The sequence below is a fragment of the Dendrobates tinctorius genome, unplaced genomic scaffold (assembly GCF_039654945.1).
Source record: "Dendrobates tinctorius isolate UK_male_01 unplaced genomic scaffold, ASM3965494v1 ptg000156l, whole genome shotgun sequence".
Lineage (NCBI taxonomy): Eukaryota > Metazoa > Chordata > Amphibia > Anura > Dendrobatidae > Dendrobates > Dendrobates tinctorius.
Window position 1 is genome coordinate 29,306,642 of NW_027361823.1, and position 15,348 is coordinate 29,321,989.

Below are 15,348 nucleotides of genomic sequence, written 5' to 3' on the forward strand. Positions count from 1 at the left end.
CCGTGTGCACATACCGTAGGGAGTTCTGGCACACATCAGCTCATGGATCCAAGGTAGGACAGAATCAGCCGATAGTCTGGAGTATGGTGGTTAGTGTAGGCAAAATGCTATAAAAATCAAGCTGCTTCACATTCACAATCCTATTATACTAAAGAATAGCGTTTCAATACCACTGCACCAACCCGACATCTCCGCATCAGGGGTCAATACAAAGTCATATGGGGTCAGTTTAATTAAGGTCAATTAGTCATGGCTTTGTTCAATATTAACGCGCCTGACTTGTCGCTTTAAATTGCAAAATCACACAAAATTATACATATTCAGACGGCTTGCCAAACAGGGATGTTGAGAATTAGCAATGGGTTCCCTTCGGTATCATTTGTCTAGCAGGAGACTGAATGCATTAGCAAGAGTCTATGAGGCAGGCCAAGCGTCCCTCTGGGCACAGACACTGAAAATAGCTCTTCTAAATATAAGGGAAGCCTTGGCAAACCTCAACGGAGAAGAGCAGCCCAGCCTTCATGCCGGCAGAAAGCCGCTATCGTCCTCAGGAACATGGAAGGGTCAGGGACAGAGAATGAATACATACATAATGAAGCAGTAAATTAATTTTAATGGTGACGGGTCTGTGAGAGCAGCGATTTACTCTCTACATAGAAAATAGACAGGACATTCTGACCGCTGGAAGGAAATCTGCTATGTCTCATTCTTGAACCAGAGTATCCGAGGAGTCTCAAAAACCTAATTTGTACATTTCAAGGAGTACGGTAGGTAAAGCTGACAAACACTTCAGAAATCCATCACTTGACAGAAAGCCATGTCTACAAAAACATTAGGATCAGCCAAATCCTCCTGCTTTCTCTATGAGAATTATAAGGTGGCAGCCAGGGCTGTGGAATTGGAGTCTGTGCTCATTTTGGTGGAGTCGGAGACGGTATAAAATAGACCGACTGACTCCTAAAATATATAATAAATTGGGTAGAGTAGTTCAATGGAGAATATGCTGAATATTTTTTCATAGGAATTTGGGAAAGTTATGGAATGTCCTATTAATGGCTGCTCTATTCCTGATCTAAGGATACATTCACACAAGAACAGGTTCTTGCTATTGTAACGGGCAATGCTTCAAACAAGATAAGTACAATTACACTGATGAATGAGAGTAATGAACAACAGCTAGAAGATAATTTAGGATTCAGTATGTTTGAGATGGAAGGCCACAGTGCTGTTCATGTAACTGAGGAACAAACAGATATTACAACAGAAGAACAGTAAAATTATACTGTAGAAATAGATGATCTTGTTGAAGCGGCTTCAAAACACTTTCCTGTTCATCATATGCACTGTGTTGTGCACACGCTGCAGCTGGCAATAAGAGATAGTCTGCAAGAGGGACATGCTGGAACTCTGATTGGAAAGGTGAGGAAATTGGTTATTGCCGCCAGAACCCCTAAAATTGATTCCATCTTGAAGAGACGTGCTGGGAAAGGGGCAATTGTCGATCAATCCACTCGGTGGGGCAGCACTTATTTAATGATTGAGCGATTGCTTGAACTAAAACCGTTTCTAAAGGTACTGTCACACTTAGCGATGCACCAGCGATCCCGACCAGCGATATGACGCGGTCAGGATCGCTGGTGCATCGCTAAGTGGTCGCTAGTGAGCTGCCACACAGGCAGATCTCACCAGCGACATCGCTGGGGACGGGGGTCGCTACTTACCTGTCACACTAGGCGATCCTGACGTCCTCCCACCCGACTCCACGCTCGTCTCTCCACAGGAAGCGCCGCAGGAAGCTGACGACGAGAAACAGTCCAGGACGTTCTCGCGCGATCAGCGATAAGCAGCGGGGGAGCGGGTCGTAGGTAAGCATCACACACAGCGATATCGCTAGCAATATCGCTATAACGTCACAAGCTATAGCGATATTGCTAGCGATATTGCTTAGTGTGACAGGCCCTTTATAGATATGACGAACCCTCAAGTAACCCTAAATGAAGCTCAATGGACACAGGTGGCTGAATTGAAGGAATTGCTTAATCACCCATTTACCGTGACTAAAAAATTACAAGCTGAGGATTTAACTCTTGGCATTTTCATGAGGGAGTGGAAGAACTTGCCATTTTGCCTGTCCCAAAGAGGAAGTTTAATCGCAGATAGCCTTTCGGCTTCAATGAAACGGAGAGAGACACAGCTATTGGAAAATAAAAATTTTCTGGCAGCTGTTTCTGTGGACCCAAGTCATCTTATATTGCTTGATGATCAACAGCTTACTAAAGGAAAACAAGCTCTGACTGAGGTAGCCGTTAGGATGAGTGGCCTACAGGAGGACTGACAGGTGCAAGAGGACTTGGGTCCTGACAGTGCTACTGCTGCCATATCTTCATCCTCATCAGATGAGGAGTTTGATTTTGACAAGTATTTGGATGATATGGAGCAGGCAAAGCGTTGCTGCAAGGAAAAAGATTTCACTCCGTCTCCTATAGCAGCAGATTGACCATATTTCAGTAAAATGTTTAACTTGCTCTCAAAGAAAAAGAAAAATTCAAACGTTCATCAAAACTGACTGTGCATGACGCAATTCCTTTATACCCGGAAATTGTTAGAGATGTTGCCCATGTGGTTACGGCTATGCCTCCAACCCAAGTTAGTGTAGAGAGGTTGTTCTCTAGCCTTAAAATTATTTGGTCAGATTTGAGGTCATCTATGAAGGAGGATCTGATGGAGGCAATTCTATTTCTTAGAACAAATTCATAGACTGCACAAATGTTATTTAGTATGTTTTTGTTGAACACTGTTTTTTGCCACTTACATAGTTTATCGCATAGTGTTTATTATATATATATATATATATATATATATATATATATATATATATATATATATATATATATATATATATATAATATAATATAGACACACACATATATATATATATATATATATATATATATATATATAATATAGACACACACTATATATATATATATATATATATATATATATATATATATATATATAAAAATAATCGATATTACATAGTGTATTACATATTTACAATTTATTACAGTTATTTGTGTTCTAAAGTTGTATTCCAATAAATATATATTATGTTCTATCTAAATATCTTGATTATTGTATCATAAAAATGATTAATTGTTTGATGTTCACACTGTACTACAATAAATTTTTCACTTAAATATAAGCAATATATGTCGGAGTCGGAGTCTGTGTAAGGGAAATTGAGGAGTCGGAGTCGCAGGTTTGGCTTACCGACTTCACAGCCCTGGTGGCAGCCAATCTCCTCTCCAGACAAAACAGATCGAGTAATTGCATCCCATCTGCTTAATCCATACGTCCGCTAACAATCTGTAAGGTGTTGGTCAGGAGACCCCTATACATATTAGATGGTCGTCCGATCATGCTGAAATCTGCAAACTCAACCAACATCTAATGTGTATGGGGCCTTATGACAACGACCCAAATGCAATGTCACTAGAATAATAATCATGACTATGATGCTGTCTATTAGGGATAAGATTTGCTGTCAGGCCGGGTATGGCGAGCCTATACAGACAAACAAATACGGCTGTGATAGAGTCATGTGGATGTCCCCTAATTAGTAGATAATGAATAAGTGTGCCCAGAAACCTTCAGCTGCTGTTGGTCGAACTCTTCTTCCGCCTATTGCGTCTCTTCCCAATCTTTCTATACATACTCATGTTTAGTTTGGCTGAGCATACCATTGCTCTTAACAAGGAGTGGGGGATCTACCTTGAAAACAAAGGATCGGGTATGTTGAAATTCATCAGTCCAATCCTTTTTATACCGGCCCCCAACATCAGCGAAACGTCAAGCAGTCCAGTCTAAATGGCCACTTAATGTGCAGACCACATCTTTAATATAAGTAATGGTTGTCAGGAACCTCACACTGCACTTGCTCACTGAGCCAGTGCATGTGTCCCGAGTGCAAAAACAGTGCTCAAAGATACCTGTGGTGCAGGGCAGCAACGGTGACGATGCGTACTTCAGACTATCAGGACCTGAAGCACATGACTGCTGGGGGCGTGACCTAAGCTCTACAGAGCTAAGAGCTGCAGGGAAACTCCTAGAAAGGTAACTACAGGACAATGTTACCAAGGGGCATAGACAGACAGAAACCAGATGAAGCCAGGGTCAAAGCACAAGATAGCAATACAGTACCAAAGGGTTAGACAGAGCGAATAGTCAGGACGTAGCAATAGATCAGAAAACCAGAATGGGCAATAGACGGTACAATAGGGACAAACTGTAACGGAGTAACGATAGCCAAGCCAGGAGGTCAGAACCAGAAAAGACAATAGTATCCTCTTCCCGGACTAGTTATATGCCCCACGTAAATCCAGTTTTGAGAACCACTTGGACCCCGGTGAGTTGGTTACATAGATCAGGAATTAGGTGGAGAGGATATGTATTTTTCACAGTAATTTTGTGTAATTCCCGAAAGTCGAGGCACGGCAGCAAACCACCATCTTTTTTTTTTTTTTTTTTTTAACAAAAAAGAAGCCCTCCGCCACAGGTGAAACAGAAGGCCTAATATGCCCTTTGCGGAGACTCTCAGTAATGTACTCCTTCATGGCTAGACGTTCGGGCCTGGACAAATTGAACAGGCGAGCCTTGGGTAACTTGGCTCCAGGGACTAGATTAATGGCACAATCAAAGGGTCTATGTGGTGGTAGCGCCTCAGCCTCACTTTCAGAAAATACGTCTTCAAAATCTTTCAGGTACTCCAGAATACCTTCCAGATCGACAGACGACACGGACACAGATTTTACTGGGGTGACAAGAGTTGTCAAGTTACAACATAGACCGTTAGCCATACAACCCCACTGAATGATCTCCCCCGTGACCCAGTCAACAGTAGGATTGTGGCGTTGAAGCCAAGGCATACCCAGTACCAGTCCAGCTGGCAGATTATTTAGAACAAAACACCTTAATTTTTCCACGTGAGTGGAACCCACTTTCAGAGAAAAGGTATCAGTCATGAAACAAATTCCCTCCTGGGTGATAGAAGAATCAATTGCCACGATTTTAACAGGATCTTTTAACCTGACTGTCCCTATCTTATGAAAAGTCACAACTTTGGCATCGATCAGATTAATAGAAGAACCACAGTCAACAAAGGCGGTAGTCACAATCGGACCGCCTGTAAGTTCTAGTTCCACTGGAAGCAGAATTTTAGTAAGTGAGGAAAAGGGTACCTGGGAGTCTGGGCAACCTCATCGATTGTTACCCAGACTCAGTCGTTTTCCTGACGGCTTCACTGAAGAAGGGCAAGAAGGACAGTTCCTTCTCCAATGTCCAGCGGATCCACAGTAAAAGCACAATTGGTTGTTTCTACGGTGTCTCCTCTCTTTTTCCTTCAATGACGTGGCACCAACCTCCATGGGCTCAGGACTAGATGCAGAGTCTCTCAGATTGGAGAATAAAGGGGTCCCCTGCAGCATGACTCCTCTTGCCCGCAGCCTACGGTCCATGCGGACAGCCTGGATCATAGCGTCCTCCAAAAAATCCAGCAAAGGATGAAGGGCTAGGGCATCTTTCAAACGTTCGGACAGGCCTCTACTGAACAAACCCCGGAGGGCATCATCATCCCAGGAGACCTCCGCTGCCCAGCGTCTGAACTCTGAGCAGAACAATTCAGCAGAGTGCCTCCCCTGTGTCACACTCATCACCATATCCTCTGCCAGACGCACTCTATCAGGCTCATCATAAATGTGCCCCAGAGCCTCAAAGAACAAATTCACAGACATACGTTCAGGAGCAGAGGAAGAGAGAGAGAAAGCCCATGCCTGTGGAGCCCCCTGAAGTAGGGAAATGACAACCCCCACCCTCTGGAACTCATCCCCGGAGGATCGGGGCCTCAGAGAAAAAAAAAAAAAGCTTGCATCCTTCTCTGAACGACCTGAACTCCCTTTTATCCCGAGAAAAGTTCTGGCAATTTGACCGGAGATTTGGGGGATGCCAATGACATCTCTATCCCCAGCACTAGGAACCCCTGCAGCGACAGCCCCCTGCACAGTATCCACCAACTGTTGCTGGGTATGGGCCATCGTGCCCTGTTCCACATTAAGTTTGTGGAACATTTGGGTCAGGTGCTTGACCTGATCAACCAAAGCTTGTATGGGATCCATGAGGATAACACTTTTTTTTTTCCCTTCAGAGGAAAAAAAAACTGAAATGGTCAGCTATAATGTCAGGAACCTCGCACTGCACTTGCTCACTGAGCCAGTGCGTGTGTCCTAAGTACAAAAACAGTGCTCAAAGATACCTGTGGTGCAGGGCAGCAGCGGTGACGATGCGTGCTTCAGGGTATCAGGACCTTAAGCACATGACTGCTGGGGGCATGACCTAAGTTCCACAGAGCTAGGAGCTGCAGGGAAACTCCTAGAAAGGTAACTACAGGACAATGTTACCAAGGGGAATAGACAGGGGCGGAAACCAGATCAAGCCGGGGTCAATGCACGAGATAGCAGGACAGTACCAAAGGGTTAGACAGAATGGATAGTCAGGACGTAGCAACAGATCAGAAAACCAGAACGGGCAATAGACGGTACAATAGGGACAAACTGTAACGGAGTAACGATAGCCAAGCCAGGAGGTCAGAACCAGAAAAGACAATAGTACCAAAACGAGAGCCGGAGTAGAGAGTGAGGGAACAGACTTGGTCATACACGGGAAGCAAATAAGCAACGCAGAATACATGCACACCAGGGGTCAGACACACCAGAACAACAGTATAGCTGACAGAGAACCCTGGTAAAGAGTGAGTATAAATACCCTTCCCAGACCCAGAAAGAGGCCACGAACACTTAACCCTCTGAGTGCAGGGCAAGAACCCTGTTCAAACCATGACAATGGTTTGAACAGGCCCTACTTCCACATCTGCATCCCAGCTTCTATTACTAACCACCTCTCTCGGCCTCTCACAGCTCTCAACCTCTGCGACACACAAAGACGGTAACACCCTTGACCTGGTCTTTGTCCAGCTTTGCTCAATGTCCTACTTAAATAACTCACCGCATTCCCCTCTCTGACCACAACATTCTCTCCTTCACGCTCACAATTCCTCGCCCACCCCAGCACACTCCCACCTATCACACATTCAGAAATCTACAAGTCATTAACCCTCAAACACTTTCAGACTCCCTACAATCTTCCCTGTCCCCAATCTCCTCTTTTTCCTGTCCTGATCTGGCTGTTCATCACTACAACACTCTTACAACCACCCTTGACCAGGTAGCGACCCTCACCCTCAGTGCCTCCAAACTCAGAGTAAAACAGCCCTGGCTCACATCGCAAACTCAATTTCTCCAAAGATGCTCTAGGAGTGCTGAACGCCGATGGAGAAAAACCCGCACACCAGAGGACTTCATCCACTTCAAATTTATGCTAAGAACCTACAACTCTGCCATTCACCTCGCCAAACAGACATACTTCACCACCCTGATCTCCTCACTAGCCAACAACCCCAAGAAACTTTTTGACACCTTTCACTCCCTCCTCAGGCCAAAAGCACAAGCTCCTATCTCAGACATTTGCGCAAATGATCTGGCCTCCCATTTTATAGAGAAAATAGATAATATCCGTCAGGAAATCCACTCCCAACCACCAAGTGCTGTGACTCCCATCCCTTCCTGCATCTCCCCTGGCTCACTTTCCACATTTGATCCCATCACAGAAGAAGTCTCCAGACTCCTCTCTTCTGCTCGCCCAACTACATGCACTACCGACCCCATTCTCTCACAACTCCTCCAGTCTCTCTCTCCAGTCATCACAACTCACCTAACTACAATCTTTAATCTCTCCCTCTCCTCAGGCATTTTCCCATCCTCCTTCAAACACTATCATTACTCCAATATTAAAGAAACCTGCTCTCGACCCATCCTGCACAAACAACTACAGACCAGTCCCCAATCTCCCCTTCATCTCTAAACTCTTGAGACCTATTTCACCACCCTGATCTCCTCACTAGCCAATAACCCCAAGAAACTTTTTGACACTTTTCACTCCCTCCTCAGGCCAAAAGCACAAGCCCCTATCACAGACATTTGTGCTGATGACCTGGCCTCCCACTTTACAGAAAAAATAGATAATATCCGTCAGGAAATCTGCTCCCAACCACCAAGTGCTGTGACTCCCATCCCTTCCTGCATCTCCCCTGGCTCACTTTCCACATTTGATCCCATCACAGAAGAAGAAGTCTCCAGACTCCTCCCTTCTTCTCGTCCGACTACATGCACTACCGACCCCATGCCCTCACATCTCCTCCAGTCTCTCTCTCCAGTCGTCACAACCCACCTAACTACAATTTTTAATCTCTCCCTCTCCTCGGGCATTTTCCCATCCTCCTTCAAACACGCCATTGTTACTCCATTACTAAAGAAACCCGCTTTCGACCCATCCTGCACAAACAGCTACAGACCAGTCTCCAATCTCCCCTTCATCTCTAAACTTTTGGAACACCTAGTCTACTGCCGCCTTACCCGCTACCTCTCCACTCACTCCCTCCTAGACCTTTCACAGTCCGGCTTCCGCCCCATACATTCGACTGAAACTGCACTCAAAGTGACCAATGACCTTCTGACAGCAAAATGTAACGGTGAACACTCTCTGCTCATTCTTGTCGACCTTTCTGCAGCTTTCAACACTGTTGACCACCGTCTCCTACTCCATAGGCTCCAGTCAGTAGGCATTAAGGACACTGCTCTCTCCTGGTTCTCTTCCTATCTCTCTGACCGCTCCTTCAGTGTTTTGTTCGCTGGCTTCACGTCATCTCCTCTTCCTCTTGCTGTCGGGGTACCTCAGGGCTCAGTCCTTGGCCCCCTTCTCTTCTCTCTCTACATGGCCCCAATTGGACAGATCATCAGCAGATTTGGCTTTCAGTACCATCTTAATGCTGATAATACACAACTATATACATCATCCCCCGACCTTACCCCCGCTGTTCTACAGAACGCCAGTGACTGTCTTTCCGCAGTCTCATGTCCGCTCTCTATCTGAAACTTAACCTCTCAAAAACTGAACTACTTCTGCTCCCGCCATCTACTAACCTCCCTAAATCTGACATTTCCCTCTCCGTGGGTGGCACCATAATAACACCCCAGCAGCAGGCACGCTGTCTGGGTGTTATGATTGACACCAACCTCTCCTTCACATCCCATATACAATGTCTTGCCCGCTCTTGCCGCCTACACCTAAAGAACATCTCCAGAATTCGCCCTTTTCTCACCATGGAAACAACAAAAACCCTCACTGTAGCATTGATCCACTCCCGCTTGGATTACTGCAATGCTCTATTAATTGGCCTCCCCGCTACTCGACTCTCCCCTCTCCAGTCTATACTTAATGCAGCAGCCAGGGTCATCTACCCGGCTAATCGGTACTCGGACACGTCCGCTCTTCGCCAGTCCTTACATTGGCTGCCCATTCATTATAGGGTCCAATTCAAAGTACTTGTTCTCACCCACAAAGCTCTCCACAGTGCAGCACCCCCCTACATCTCCTCCCTCATTTCTGTCTATCGGCTTAGCCGACCGCTGCGCTCTGCAAAAGACTTTCGACTAACCTCTGCACTAATCCGCACCTCCCACTCCCGACTCCAATACTTTTCCCGCGCTGCGCCAATCCTCTGGAATGCTCTACCCCAAGAAATTAGGACTATCCACAATTTGCACAGTTTTAGGCGCTCTCTCAAAGCACATCTATTCAGAGCAGCCTATCACGTTCACTAATCACTCATTCTATGTGCAAGTGTGAGTATGTAGCCCATTCACTATCTCTGTCCCCCACCTTCTCAAGATGGCGAGACCATCATTGTAAATACATCATTGTAAATACACACCTGTACTTTGTATCTCCTCCACCTCATTGTAGATTGTAAGTTCTCACAAGCAGGGTCTTTTTATTTTACTTTAATTACTGTATTGTTAACATTGTTACTTATGACTTGCGTTTTGAAACGGTTAAACTGTAAAGCGCTGCGGAATATGTTGGCGCTATATAAAGATTATTATTATTAATGGTGGCTTGATTTTGCGTGCAATGCAGATCAGGTGCCCTGTGTAACTCGCTTGTGAAAGCTGCTAAATAGAAGGGAGCGAGCCGCAGATTAAATCCTGACACCTAGATATAACCTTAGGCCTTCAGACAAGACAAGGGTTTGACGTGGGAGTCCATCTGACCTGAGCTGCACCCAAGGTAATTAGCAGTCACAGTAAACACATCATATCCAGGGCAGAAATAGACATTTGTGAAGCCGTCCACTCCAGCAAGGAAACAGAGAACAAGCAGCAGAGCCTTCCTCCTCCTCCCCCACTCTCGCTGGTATGTTCTGTGGGGGAGCACAGAGAGTGCATTCCCCTGACAATCACCTGTCACTGTCAGTTGCAATGACCTCAATTCTACCCACATGGCCAAAACACAAACAATGTGCCTCTCATGCAATGTGGGAACCAAACCGGACCCAGGCGGCACTGTGTACTGTAATGCCGTCTACCCAACGTCTACAGTATAGATTAGTTTATTGAACTGTTAGGGGTTTGGGAATATAAGATTGCAAGTATGGTCTACAGAGCCCCAGCAGATCCCACCATGGGTCAAAAAGGCAAACAGGATTTGATATTTTGTAGAGCTATTTTGTGTAGTTTTTTCCTCCCAAACAGCACTGTCTGGGGGGCTCCTTACAAGAGCAGAAGGACTAACAAGGGCTGCAGCACAGGCATCCACCCAGTTTACCAGACGTCTGCCCTATATGAAGAAGTAGTAAGGAAGGACCCCTAAACACTCCTCTACGGCTGGGTCATTGGTCAGGCACTGGTAAGGTAGCTACCTAGAGAGGTAGCTCTCTTCATTCTGGAAGAAAGCTAATTTGCATACTTTCCCCAAGGTGTATTGCTTTTAAGACACACAGCAGCACCTGGATCTCTGCTAGAAAAACCAGCACCCTGAGAGCTTGGGAAGTAGTTAAAGGGACTGTCCGCACAGAATGAGTTGCTGCATCATAGCGGGGCCAGTCACTTACACCTACCCACCGGCTTAGTTTCCAACTTACTTTGCCTCAAATTGTGACGCTGACTGACTCCCTTAAATAAGGATTTGGGGAGATTCTATTGTATTTCAATGATCTGCACTAAAACGGAGTCTGAACAAATTCAATTGTTCTATGTAAAAGGAAAGTGCTGCACCTAATAATCATGTATTTATCTCTCCCGTAATGAAGCCTGCGCATAGCCCTAAGACACCACGAGACCGGGCTATTTAAGCTCCCAACAGTCCTGGATAAGAAGGACTTCACCTTCTACATGAAAGAAATTCTTCTTTAACGCGAGTCTAAATTAAGTACCATCTGCCAGTGTGTCAGGAAACACCACGTCTGCCGCCGAAGATACAGCCGGGTCTTTTATTTTGGATGCGACATTTGTACAAAAGACACAACTTGGCCTGATGCATCTGTCCAACCAGCCTAAATATAAAGAACGAGAACACAAGCGAGAGAGGTTTCTAGGGGTACAGAGCTACGTCTCACGCCCTGTGCACTTTAATACCCCCAAGGTCAAAAACCGACCACCTGGAAATACCCTCCTTCACCCTTCACTTGGTAGATTTCAGTCTGTAATAACACTTACATTGACAAACTTCTCTCCAGAATGATTTCATGCAAATCAGTAATTTTTTTTTTTTTTTTTTTTTTAGAAAATTTTGAGACATTTTAGTACATTTAATACAGTTTTCTCTGAAAAACCGATGCGTTTCAGATTAAAATCACACCCAGTGGTATTGCAAGGCCAGGCTCGGATTTATGCCTCCTTTGGTTCGGGCAGCAGGAAGGTTCTCTTCAACAAACAGGATTTACTCTACTGCTCAACCTGACATCAAGGAACAATCGCCACCAAAGAGAACAGATGATGCTCTGCAATCTTTGCGCACATATTTGTAGCGAAGCTGTTCCCATTTCTGACACCAACAGGTTTGTGGATAATTAATGAATTTCCAGCCAGTGAGGGTGATCAAAGGTGAAACCGTATATGGCTTTCTTCCTGCGACGGCTCAGCGAGCGCGGTGCTGGAGCCACCTGTCTTGTTGTACACAATAAGAATGAATATTGGATGAAAGGTGCGGACACTGCAGCTGCAAGACAATACCCTAACAGCCATGACGGCTCAGAAGACGCGTCCAACATTCTCCACCGCAGCGCACTGAAGATGGGGGATGGCAACATTAATCTTCAGTCGTAGAATGGTTCTGATAAATGCAAACCCTAAAATAAAGCAGTAACCCACTCTTAATATCTGCACCAGCTCCCATACCAATAATTATTTCTCACGGCCAGTCCCGAATACAGAGTGATTCTGGAAAAGCGTCTACACTAGGGATGCGCAGAAATGCAATCCCTCCACGGATCCGGATGTGCACCCCCAAACTGCACTGTAGTGTGGCCAACATCTGCGAGCCATCTGGCCCCAACATATATTTAGTAGTTAACAGAATGGAAAAATAAGGATAAAGTGGCCAAAGTGCATAGAAACCGACCTACAAGCCACTTACTACCATACAGTTATGACAGGTGCGTTGTGGATTTCCTCCCCTGAGAAGAAAGCATCTATGTAATAGCAACGTTGCCCAAGTCTGCAACATGTCAAAACATTCAGGGGCGCATGTGACCAGGCCCGTCCATCAGATCCAGTGATTAATACTGAGCGTGGTATATGAAGCTAGTCCCCGCAATGTGCCACGTGCTGTTCCTCTATCGCCCACTTTGGCTGCTCATGTGGCCACGGTACAATAGGAGCTTTAGCCCGACCACACAGCAGGGTGCATTACACCAGGAGCTTTCACCCTTGTGTATTATAGTCAGTCACTTTTTCAGCATTTTGCGCTTCAGCACCTCTTCTATAGCATTCTTTCACAATGTCACTGGACAACCCTTCTGGCAGGTACAAACCACTGCATACCAAGAACACTCCACCACACCTGCCATTTTTGGAAATACTCTGACCAAGCCGTCCGGCCATCGCCATTTCACTCTCCTCTAAGGCTGTGTGCACACGCTGCGGATTAGGTGCGGATTCATCCACGCAGATTTTGTAAAATCCGCAGGTGAAACCGCAGGTCAAAAGACCTGCGGTTTTACCTGCGGATTGCTCTGCGGTTTGGCCCTGCGGTTTTTCATCTCCTCAGTGGAGGAGATGGCAAACCGCAGGGGAATCCGCAGAAAGAATTGACATGTCAATTCTTTCTGCGGATTGAAAACTGCAGATAATCCGCTCGGAAAATTCCGCACCGTCTGCACTGCGGTTTTTGATTCCCATAGGGAATCATGGTACTGTACACCGCAGCAAAATCCGCAGTGTGTGCACACAGCCTAAGTCACGCTCCTTCCAAGATAACAGCAGTACTATCTGTCCATTTTATGGCCTAGTTTATCTGACCCAAATAGGGAAGTCACAATATAACCAATCTTCTTCACTTTACCACCTAGTGGTATCAGGTCCCATGTGTTATAAAGAGGAGCACATGCACAAATCTTCTTTGTAAGGCCAAGTTCACACTGCCGCAGAATTTGTGAACAAGAGTGTGCAAGAGCACATGTGTAAATCGGACCAGAGCACTCTCTTTCTCAAGGACATAAAGCAGCCCGTGTGCACTATAACATAGGTCAACGTTGCTCCGAATGCGGTCAACATGAGAGCCGTTACCTGAACAAACAGCACTCACACTGAAAATACACTCCCAACAGTGTGCCGGGGCATAAAATAGGCACCCATACATGTAATCACAAACCGTATGCCTCCATACTTTATACTAATCGCACGTGAGATGCTCGGAGCTCAGCATTAGCCAAAGCCGTAGTCCTGCGCGTTCTCAATTATTCAGGGGTGGACATACTATTGGTGCAACCTGTGCAGCTGTAAGGGGGCCACTACCACCCCCAAAGCAGGAAGCCACTTCTGCTATAGTCACATGATTGGACTGTGAAGAGCCCATTTTCTGTTCTTCCATTGTCTGTGTGTCTGCAGTACCTCCATATATAAAAGTGTAAGATTTCATATACATAAATTAGCCATCAAAATCTCCACAGCTTATGTATACTCTTACATTAGTGATCCCATATATTCATATATTAGCGCAGGCAGAAACAGAAAAGAAAATAAACTGCTGACACCAATAAATCCTCCAGAAACACTACAGTGATAGCAGGGTTTATTAGTTTAGATCTCTGGTTTTATAAGAAGTACACAGGCAAGCCCAACTGCACTGCAGTAATGAAAGGTCACAACACTGCCAACCTGACCACTGGGGACGGGCAACACTCCGAACTACAGTTGTGGCCAAAAGTATTGACACCCCTGCAGTTTTGTGTGAAATGATCAATGTTTTGCTTCATTCTCTTTTGTGTTTTTTCATTTAAGACAAATTAAATGAAGATAATACCAAAGAATTTGTGTTTGCAATCATTTTCAGGAAGAAACTGAGTATTATCTGACAGAATTACAGGGGTGTCAATACTTTTGGCTACAACTGTATAGAGGGTTGCACAGCTGGGAAAACTAAGGGAATGCAACCCCAATATATACATACAGCTCTCTGCTGTATCTGATGGGGTTTTCTTTTAAAGATTATGGTGGAATAGGTATGGCTTTATTACTTATTAACCAGAATTACGTCTACTATTGTGCAAACTCAATAACCTCGAAAAAAAGAATGGAAGCAGTCAGCAAGCCTGACACATCGTACAAGGAAGGCGATGGCCCAGACAACCTCCATCAAAGAAAGAGCAGCTAGGTTATTAGTGCATAACTGTAAGACCGGGAGGAGCAAGCCCAATCCTTGAACTTTCACTGTGACAACATAATTCCTACAGTAGGCGGAGAGTGTAAGAAACAAAAATCCTGTTCGGAAACCATGTGAGCTGACAACCATGACAAACCAATGGAAAACAAGCATCTCTAGAAGCAAGGATTAAAATATTTATTTTACTCTCTTCACACCATCACATTTCACAATGCTTTCAAGACATCAGCATCGCTGTCCCCATTGGTGATCACTACCTAAATTCCCTATCAGTAGTTCTTGGAGTCTGGGATGAACCAGGATGAAATCCACGCCAACACAGCCATTTTTGTGGGGTCCGTGTACTGGTGATGCTCGGATAAAGTGTTTTGGCGTGCTTGAATAATTTGCTCGAGTCCCTGAGGCTGCATAGCTCGTGGCTGTTCGACAGCAGCAACACATGCAGGGATTGTCTAACAAACAGACCACAGCCGCAAGGCAACCAGCGGCGGAGATTCAAACATATTATTCGAGCAC

At 45.3% G+C, this 15,348-nt stretch overlaps 1 protein-coding gene across 2 annotated transcripts in view; it reads right to left on the reverse strand.

The window, feature by feature from the left end:
• JMJD1C (jumonji domain containing 1C) overlaps positions 1-15,348 on the reverse strand; it is a 278,879-nt gene that overhangs the window by 184,803 nt on the left and 78,728 nt on the right. The gene's annotated exons all lie outside the window — the stretch shown is intronic.